Source organism: Nicotiana sylvestris, chromosome 1 (assembly GCF_000393655.2).
Source record: "Nicotiana sylvestris chromosome 1, ASM39365v2, whole genome shotgun sequence".
Lineage (NCBI taxonomy): Eukaryota > Viridiplantae > Streptophyta > Magnoliopsida > Solanales > Solanaceae > Nicotiana > Nicotiana sylvestris.
Window position 1 is genome coordinate 104,305,036 of NC_091057.1, and position 10,322 is coordinate 104,315,357.

The following is a 10,322-nucleotide window of genomic DNA, read 5'->3' on the forward strand; positions in this document are numbered from 1 at the left end:
ATTCTGAATTTTATTTGTATGTACAAATTATTTAGCTTGCAAAAATCAGAATCATGTAGCTATTTAATACGACGATAATTTAACATATGAACTATCTACATATATTGCATAAAAATAAATAGATGGTGTAGTAACTCCGTCAAGTAAAAATCAAACGAATAGGCCATCTAGTAGGAACTTGGTAGAAATATTGTTTAGTTAAATAATATTGGTTAATTTCAGCATGTAAATGGTCTAGGATTAAAATTAGATTGCTATTTTTTTAAATTTGACAAACTGAGAACATGCCTAGTATAATGTAACTAGGTAATAACATGTAAATAAATTAATATATTTTCTCTTTTATTTTGTAGAGACAAATTTCAAATAAAAAATGTAGGCATTTTAGGACTGATTTTTTTAAAAATAAAATGAGATGAGCCTCGCCCAATAAAATGCACCAATTGCGGGGCCCTCGATAAATGTTTAATTGAGTATTTAGAATTCGGGATAGACTGTTTAGTGAATTCCACGGTCTTACCCATAAATAATAATACGCTAATCGCTTTAGGCACGATTTTAACAATAATACATTCTTAAGCACGGGTGCGCATTCATGCGACCCAAATCCAAATCCCAAAACATTGAATAAAATGTGTTCCGGATTGCGGGTGCACTTCATGTGACGTAATCCAAAGACATGTTTTAAACAATGTTCACATTCTTATAAAAATAAAATAAATAATGATAAAAGCGGTAAAAAGATAAAACTTGCACATAAGTTCATATTTGTATAAAAATCAGATAATCAAGCCGAATATAAAAGTTGAGTGACCGTGCTAGAACCACGGAACTCGGGAATGCCTAACACCTTCTCCCGGGTTAACAGAATTCCTTATCCGGATTGTTGGTTCGCAGACTGTAATACAGAGTCATTCTTTTCCTCGATTCGGGATTAAAATTGGTGACTTGGGACACCCTAAATCTCCCAAGTGGAGAATCTGAAATAAATAAATAAATCCCGTTTCGATTGTCCTTTAATTGGAAAAAACTCCCTTGTACCCTCGCGGGGCGGAAAAAGGAGGTGTGACAAACCCTATAGGCACGATCTCTATTATTAAAGCCATTTTAGATCCTATAGGCATGGTTTCTAATTGTGTGGGAGTAAAGAAAACATAACAAATACATTTGAATCCACATGGACCCTATGGGCATGATATCTACCCAATTTGCCCAATATACATAACTACCCTCCCTTTTTCACTTATCACCCCACTGTTTATTTACAAATAATTATTACAGGCCAATGAATTGAATAGAAATTACATATAAAAGAAATTAATCTATAGGGAGCCTGAAGTAGGCCCAAGTGATTTCCAAGCCTCCAGTAGTCTCAAATACCCAAAGTTACATAGCCAAATTCATGTCTAGGTGTATCAGAGTTCCCTAAGGACCTCAAGGATCCCGGGCAATACTCACACCTAGACCTTTTTCAAAAATAATTGGTTTAGGTGCAGTGTGGAAATGCCAGCTCTAACATGCCAGAGTTCAGAGAGATCTCAAGGGTCTCAAGGCAGTACACATATCAGAGGGGCAGGACATAGTATTCTAATAGTAAGTGGAAGTGCATAGTGGTTTGAAAGAGTTTAATAGAAAGGTTTTAGGACTGAAAAGAACTTCTGAAAACCATTGGTGATAAAATAGTTTGAGGGAAAGTATAAAGAAGCAATTTTGTAATCAGAAAACAAGACAAAGATCAAACAAGCTTTAGGAAGCAACTTTGGCAAGCAGCTTTCACACAAAGGGAAGAGGGATTGGGAAGATAGAGAGTACACCTTAATGAACCATACAAACAATAGGATATAGAGAGTTTTGAGGGGGTTATACAGATGTAGCAAAGATCACATCAGAAACATGCTAAAGACATCTAAACCACACAACTAGAACCACTTTAAGGAGACTGACTGGCTTAGTAGGAGTGAAACAGAACAGGCAAGGACTTAAATGGACATACTAGGTAAGTGCTAACAAGTGTAGGCATGCTAGTTATATAGAAGCAGAGTCTAAAAAGAAACAGTAGCTAGTTAAACACGCTTAAGTTGTATATGTAGACATGTTAAACAAGATAGCAAACATGCAAGTAAAGTGGAAGCACACTAATCACAGTTTGAATAGGCAGTATTAGACATGCTTGAACAAGCAGTAAACAGAAACAAGAATGGACATTAGGCCACTTAAACTAAAGCAGTAAGTAAAGACATAGGTTTTGATTTAAAAATTAATCAGAAGCATACCTAATTAAAGAATGAAAAACACAAGATGTGAGAAAGGCAGTGTGCAACTTCCAGCCTGGGCTTGCAGCCGGCTAGAATGGCAAATATCACAAGTAGCAAAGAGAGAAGAAATAGAGCCTTTTTGAGTGAAAAAGTAGTAGTTTTGAACTATTGTTCGTTCTCCAGAAGTTAAAATAAGAGGGAGTTTATATAGTAATCAAAAGCTTTAAAAAATAAGGCAAGGGATCAATTAAGTTGCAATCATGAAATTCATGGAATCAATCACACATGTAAATCAGTAAGTCTTTTCTTTAATCAAGGGATAACCAATTAACGATAAAAGCCTGATAGATATTTAAGGAAAAGAATCAAGTAAAGTTTGGGGTATAGAGTAGGTAATTAAAGGTAAATGAACAGAAGTTTCTATTAAGGGAACAATCGATAAGAATCGACAAATAACAAAAAAGGCAAGGGAAAACTAATTAAGGCAAGAAATTCAATCAAACCGAGTAGAGAGGTAAGAATCAAAAGTTTTGTTAAGAAAAAGAGTTCAAATCAACCCAAGAAATAAGAACTTCAGAACAGTCAAGGGTGAAATCAAAGAGAAAATCACGTAAAGATCAGCAAGTTTTGCTGACAACTTAAATAAAGCAAGAAATAATAGTCAGAATAAATATAGGCATATAGAATCAATGGAAAAGTTGAACCAAGTACTCAGTAGAGGCATATTAGGGTAAGTAAACCACGAGACATCTATATGGCTAAAGAACAATTACAGGAACCAAGGCAAGAATACAATTAGTACACGAGTACTCAGAAACCAAACAAAGAATGTCAAAAAATTAAGGCTTTTAGTATAAACGAGTTGAAATTAGAGAAACCTAATGAAATCGGTTAAACATACATGAAACAGAAGATTAAACACCCAAATCATCAAATGTTTTTTGGAAAAAGAGATTTCTGGAAACCCTAGTTTAGAGAAAGATGAAAAATCATTCGAAAATCAGACGATTCTTGTAAAGAATCAAAGGTTATTGTAAAAATCATATGAAATAGGTCCAAACATCTCAGATCAGTATAGATCTAAGAAGTTCAGAAGAAAGAAAATAGGGTTTCGAGAAGAACAATCACAGAGATGAAGAATCAAACCAAGAAACCCATAGATATAGGAATATCTCACTTGGAATCAAACCAGGACAGGCTGAAATAGGCGAGAAATGGCCATAGATGCAATCAAACTAACCCTGATCCCTTAAGAACCCTGAAGATGGTGATACCAGTACAAGAGAGGATACTAGAGGCCTCGAGGTGGTGAGGAACAACATGGAAGGTAGCAAACGACTGGTGATGTAGGTAGATTAGGGTTAGCTTTAAGAGCATTTGAGAGAGGAGAGGGATTTCCGGGCGGCGGACGGTGGGAAAATGAAAGGATTTTGGGGGGTCGTTTGGTTTATTTTAGGTAAGGGTCAATCTGGACCATTGATCACAATGATCAACGACCAGGATTTGCCCGGGTTATTGGGTTGGGGCAGATGGGTATTAGGTTGCGTATATTTTGGATTTAAAATTGGGCTTGGGTAGTGGGTTGAATTAGGACCAAAATTGAAATAAAAATAGGACAGATTTTAAATAGCCACTTTTAATAACTAAATAAATTATAAAAATAATAAGTGAGTTCCAAAAATATTTTTTTGTGTACTAAAATGATTAAAAATAGTTATTTAATATTTTAAAAATATAAAAGACTATTTTATGCATAAATAATGTAATTATACATTAGTAAGGGCTATTATTGCAAAGATGTGCAATTTAGCTTAAAAATGTAAATATAATTACGAAAAATGCACAAAAAATAATTAAACACTATGTTGGAATAAATAATAAATTTAAATGGATAAATCACCACAAAAGTAATTTGAAGGATAATTATTGGATTATATAAATAAAAGAGAAGAAATAAATTGATTTGGAGCTTTTAAAATTATAGAAAAATTATAAAAATACTTATGCATGCTTATAACTGCATATGTACTGTTTTGAAAGTGTATATATATATATATATAATATGTGAAACAAAATTGGGTATCAACAATAAGACTCCTCACAGCCTTTGTTGCTTACATGGAATTTACTCTTACCAGATGGACATAAAGAGTGCCTTCCTCAATGGCTATTTAAAAGAAGAAGTGTTTGTCAAGCAATCTCCAGGGTTTGAAAGCAAGTAGTGTCCGAATTATGTGTACAAACTTGATAAAGCACTCTATGGGCTCAATCAGGCTCCTAGAGCATGGTATGAAAGATTATCAAAATTCCTGCTTGAGCATGACTACAAGAGAGGTAAAATTGATAACACTTTATTCTTGAAGGAAAAAAGTAAAGACCTTCTAGTAGTACAAATATATGTTGATGATATTATCTTTGGAGCAACTACTGATAAATTAAGTAAGGAATTTGCTAAATCGAAATGAGTATGATGGGTGAGCTTAATTTCTTTTTAGGCTTATAAATTAAACAAAATTCAGATAGAACTACGATCCATCAGTAGAAATATGTGAAAGAGTTGCATAAAAGGTTTAAAATGGAAGAATAAAAAGAAATCGATACTTCTATAGCAACAACCATAAAATTGGATATAGATGAACCAGGTTCATCTATTGATTAGAAGTTGTATTGGGGAATGATTGGTTCTCTTTTTGTATCTTACTGCTAGCAGACATGGCATTGTTTGCAGTGTAGGTCTTTGTGCTCGATTTCAGGTAAATTCAAAGGAGTCCCACTTGCCTAATGTCAAGAGAATATTGAGACACTTGAAAGGCACCACTAACCTTTGCCTTTAGTATCCAAAAGGTAATAATTTTAACCTAGTGGGATATGCTGATGCTAATTATGCAGGTTTTCTTGTGGATAGGAAGAGCACCTCAGGTATGACACACTTTCTTGATTTATGTCTTGTGTCATGGGATATTAAAAAGCAAAGTTCAGTAGCCTTATCTACTGCTGAAGCTGAGTATGTTGCTGCTGCTTCATGTTGTGCTCAATTGTTGTGGATCAAACAACAATTAATGGACTTTGGAATCTATGTTAGTTGTATCCCCATTTTTTGTAATAACACTAGTGCAATAAGTATGACAAAGAAGTCAATTCATCATAAGAGGACTAAGCACATAGATGTTAGTCATCCTTTTTTGAGGGATAACTATGAGAAAGGCTTGATTACTGTAGAATTTTGTGCTACTGACAAGCAAATTGCTGACATCTTCACAAATGCCTTAAGTAGAGATGATTAAAATCACCTAAAGGGCCAGTTCAAGGTTAAACAAAAAAAAACAAAAAAAAAAACAAAAAAATTTTGGTTAGAAAGTTTGTACATTGTACATAAGTAGATTAAATCTTGCTCAGTCTCATACATTCAATAGTATATCTTGTTCCATGTGTTAAAATGACTCATTAATCTCTAATGTTATTTTCTTTATTTTACAAATTTAGATTTACACAAGAAAATTATTAGAGAAGAACCTGGTTTATCAAGATAACACGGTATGCTTTCTACACTCTGCATATTTTGAAATAATAATATTTGAATCATGAGCAAAGTCCTACCTAAGCTAAATTTCCTTTGAACTTATCCAATAAGTGAACCAGTTCAGTGCATAGATTCCCACCCAAATTAAGTCACCTAGATTCTAAGGAATACTCCATCGTCTAGTCAAAAACTGAAATTTCAGTTTCATTAGACTTCTAAGAGTCTGAAAAAGCCTATTGTTACCCATTAATTACTCTCTTTAAATTGATCATCATCATCCCTGCCTTCACTCCATAATTTTCAAACCATCAAAACCTTCTCCATCTTCTCTCATTCTCCAAAATTCAATCTATCTTTCTTCATTCTTCCAAATCCAAGATACTAACCCCTCTGATAATCATGGTACTCCCCCACCAAACTCTTCATCTTCAACCACTCCTTAGCCTAAGAAACGGAGAGTTAAGATGCTTGCTCACAAGAACATTGCTGGGAAGGAATTATCAAAGAAATTGAATGCACAATTAAAATCTAGCCAAGCCCAGGAACCCTAGAAATTTGACAACTCCTTCAAGTCAGCTACTGAGGGGGAAGAAACGGGGTCTTCTAATACTGAACAGGTAACTTCTGGAATAAATACTATGAATGAGGTTATTTCTGTGTTAGTTGAAAATTTGGAGAATAGGTTTGTTTTAGTTGGATCTGTTGTGGATGTAGAAACTCCAAAGTCTATAAAGAGAGGTGCTAAAAATAGAAAGGAAAAAGACTAGGAGAGTGAGGGTATTCGAAGTAAAGAAATGGGAATGGTAACAAAAGTGGTTGACTCTTCACCCACTTCTGATGAAGGAAGAATGACTAATTGTGGAGCAGAATCAGATAATTTAGAGGAAAATGTCAAGAAAATAGGGGGAGGTGGGTCTAGCGAAGCCGTTGAAGGGCTGGCTAAAATTGGGTAAAATATAGATAAACCTGGTTCAATAGTTGATGAAACCCTCATAGACCTATTAAAGAAGGTGAGTGATAGCTACAACCCAAAGAATTAGAGAACTTCACTGGCTAAGACCCGTGGCACTGCTAGGGCTAACAAGAAAAGGAAGGTTGTCCCCCTCTGACACTGTTGAAGTTCCTCCAATGGCAAGAGCCACAAGAAGTCAATTAAAGCAGAATGAGAAAGATCTACAGAGAGCCTTAGAATAAAGAAAAAAGAAAAGGATGGACAAAGGGTAGAAGAAGATAGGAAAGCCTGTTGAGACTATTGATGTGGATGAGATGGATCTGGTCCATCAAGATGAAGATGTGACTGCTGAAGTGGAAGTTCAGACTCCTAAGCCCAAGAAATCCAAGACTTTCTCCAAGAAGTCTACTTCTATGTCAAAGTCTGCTGAACTATCCACCCTGGCAAAAAGGACCAGGTCCACAGTGAAAACCATACAAGCAAAAGTTACTGAAGGAGAGGCGTGGAGTAGTGAAGAGGAAGATGAATCAGACAGTGAAAAGGACAAGATGGCTAAGTTTGGCAAAAGAACTATTCTGAAGGGTAGATTCCTCAAGGATTTGGAGGAGGAAGGGATGGTATTGCTGTTGGAAAAATTAGAAGTACAAGGCTGGAAGGACATGGTCCTTCAGATGGATGGCAAGTTGGCTAGGGATGAAATAGTTGAATTTATGGCAAATGCTGCAGTGCTGAATGGAAAGGATACTAGCTTAGTGAAAGGGGTGCAAATCTCTTTTGATATAAAAGAGTTGGGTGGAATTCTAGGTGTACATGATGAAGGGTACAATAATTACAAAAAGCTTAAGTGGCAAAGCCTAGAAAATTTTCCTACTGCCCTTGCCATCACCAGAAAATTTAGTGATCATGAGAAGGAAAGTGTGCCCAAGACTGTGTACAAGAGTGAAATGAAGTCACCCCACAAGGTTTTGTTTGAATTTGTCATCAAATATGTTCTGCCTAGGTAGGAGAGGAGGCACACTGCAAACTTCATGGACTTGGTTCTGATGGAGTGTCTAGATTGTGGGAAGTAGATAAATTGGCCTGGATTTATAATCCAGTTTCTTGATAGGGTTATCAATGGTACCAAGTCTCATTCTATTCCCTATGGTTTCATTCTTACAACTGTGCTTTCTTGTTTTAAGGTGCCTTTGAAGAAGTGTGAGGTGGCTACAAGCAAAGATCACTTTGGGGCGCAAACTTTGATTGCTTGTGACTATGAGGTCCATGCCACTCCTAATGAACCTGGTTCACATCCAAGAAGATACCAGTAAATAGCAAGGTCAGAGTGTTGGTATAGGAAAGTGAGGCAAAGGAAGCTAAGATAGCAAGGATGAAGACACGGTTGGCTGAGGTAGAATCTGAGAGAGATGCTCTCAGAACAAAACTTGCAAGAGAAAAGGAGAAGAATGATGGAATTTTTCAAGACATGCTGAAACTTCTCCAAGAAAATAACCCAGCACCTCGTTCTTCCAAGCCTAAAGTTCCTAGCCTAGTGTAGTTCCTTCAGTGACCCAGCTTGGGATGTTTCTTTTGTTGATGTTTGCTCATGTTTTCAATATTTTTATTTCCTTTTATGTATTGTGGAAGAATCATATCAACTATCAATGAAATCAATGAAATCTGCTGGTTTTTGTTCTAACTGTTTGTTTTTATTTCTTTAATGGTTGAAATTCTTAGCTTGATCAATGATGATTAATCCATGATTGCATTTGGGATAGCCCGAGTGGACATGAGTAAGTTTTACAATCCGGGTATTGCACATTTTTATGCACTTTTTCTATGATGCCAAAAGGGGGAAAATAAGTTGTGCTTTAAACAAGCGATATTTAGCTTTGAACATGTGATATTTATAACCTTATGAACCTGGTCCTTGATGATAAGTGATAACAAGGAAAAATATTTCTAACATTTTGTTGATATTAAGCTGAGTTTAAACAGGGCCTAAGCTTATGAAAAGCACATAGTTTGTCATCATCAAAAAGGGAAAATTTATTGGCCCAAGTGAAGGTTTGTTTTGAAGACTGACAAAGGAACTCATGCATGAGCCAGGTCTATCCTTTGTGAACACGGGCAGAGTTGTGCATGTGGGATGCACGTGATGGAGATAAACTTAACTTGGCACAATTGATATCTCCTGATCGGAAAGGTTGTATAATTGATTAGGAGAAGGACTTCTTACTCAAAGAGAACATTATCCAAGATAGGGAAGGAGTCAGAAGTTGGGATCAACTAGAACTTTTCCACTAAGGAAGAGTAGTATTAGAACTCTAGTTATTTGTTCATCTACTAACTCTATATATTGTAGGATGTTCTCATTTACAGGTAATGCACAAACAAAGAAGTTAAACAAGAATTGAGAGCAAAATAGCAAGGCATTTTGCAAGCAGTTTGTGTGTGATTCAAGTGTGAAAATCTGAATCTACATGAACCAGATAGAAGAACCAGTTCCAAGTGTCTCTCTTTTATTCTAGTTCAATTATAGTAGGTGTTTTCATATTGTACCTTTCAGCTTTATGTAGAGGCAATTGTAATATATACTCAAAATATTCAATTTAGAGTTAACTTGAAGTTGCCACAATAATTAGAGGTTGTGTGCTACAACGGGATTAGAGTTAGTCCTAGGTTTACAAATATTTTTTTGTAAATGCAGTTTTTGGTTCAGTGATTTTAGTGGAGAGTTTGGAAAAATCCTACTGGAAAGTAGGTCGTGGTTTTTTCACCCTTTGAGCCAAATATTTTCACGTAAAATACTTGTGTTTTTTACTTTTCGCATTTACTATTTCTGCAATAGTAGGTTAAGGATCACTTAGAAGAATCATGTTCTTCCATAATCAGTTTAAGTAAAAAATTGGACACTACACAAATTATCCTTTGTGTGGTATTGAAGTTGAAACATCAATGTTATGCGTATGATCTTCCCACAAAGTTTAACAAGGATCTGTTCAAAATATTACCCTGATTTAGACCCGTGGAGTTCTATCTCCTTGTTTTGTATGACTTTTCTTGTGGGAAGGTGGATGGTGTTGCGTGTGGCAGTGTTGGTGGGGAGAGATAAGGAGAAAGTAGATGGTGGTGAAAGGTGTTCCATGTCAGCAATGTGTGCATATCTAATAGTAATATACTTTAACTTAGGTTCAGGTGTTCAATAGGAATAAAGTTTAGTTTAGGTATCTAAATTAAAAAGGCGGACAAGTTCCAGGGGAGCATATGTATTTGACCTTGGATAAAGATGCAGATTCTATTTTATACAATTATGACATGTATCAATCACCTATTTTGTACATTGCACTTCCTTTCTGTAGTAGTAAGTGTATTCCTAGCAGTTTCTCTTTTACGTATTTAGTTTTCTCATTGTCTTAAGAGGTCTTTGGGGAATTCAATTTTCATGCGAGGATACTCTATGGAGTATATGTAATGTTTATGATCACTGCGACTGTTTCTTAACTTAATACTAGTAAGGCAAGCCCGTGCTACGCACGGGTCCAACACTATTAACATAACGTTTCAGATACAAAAGATATTTTCTGTATTAAGTTCAATTAACACATAAAAACTT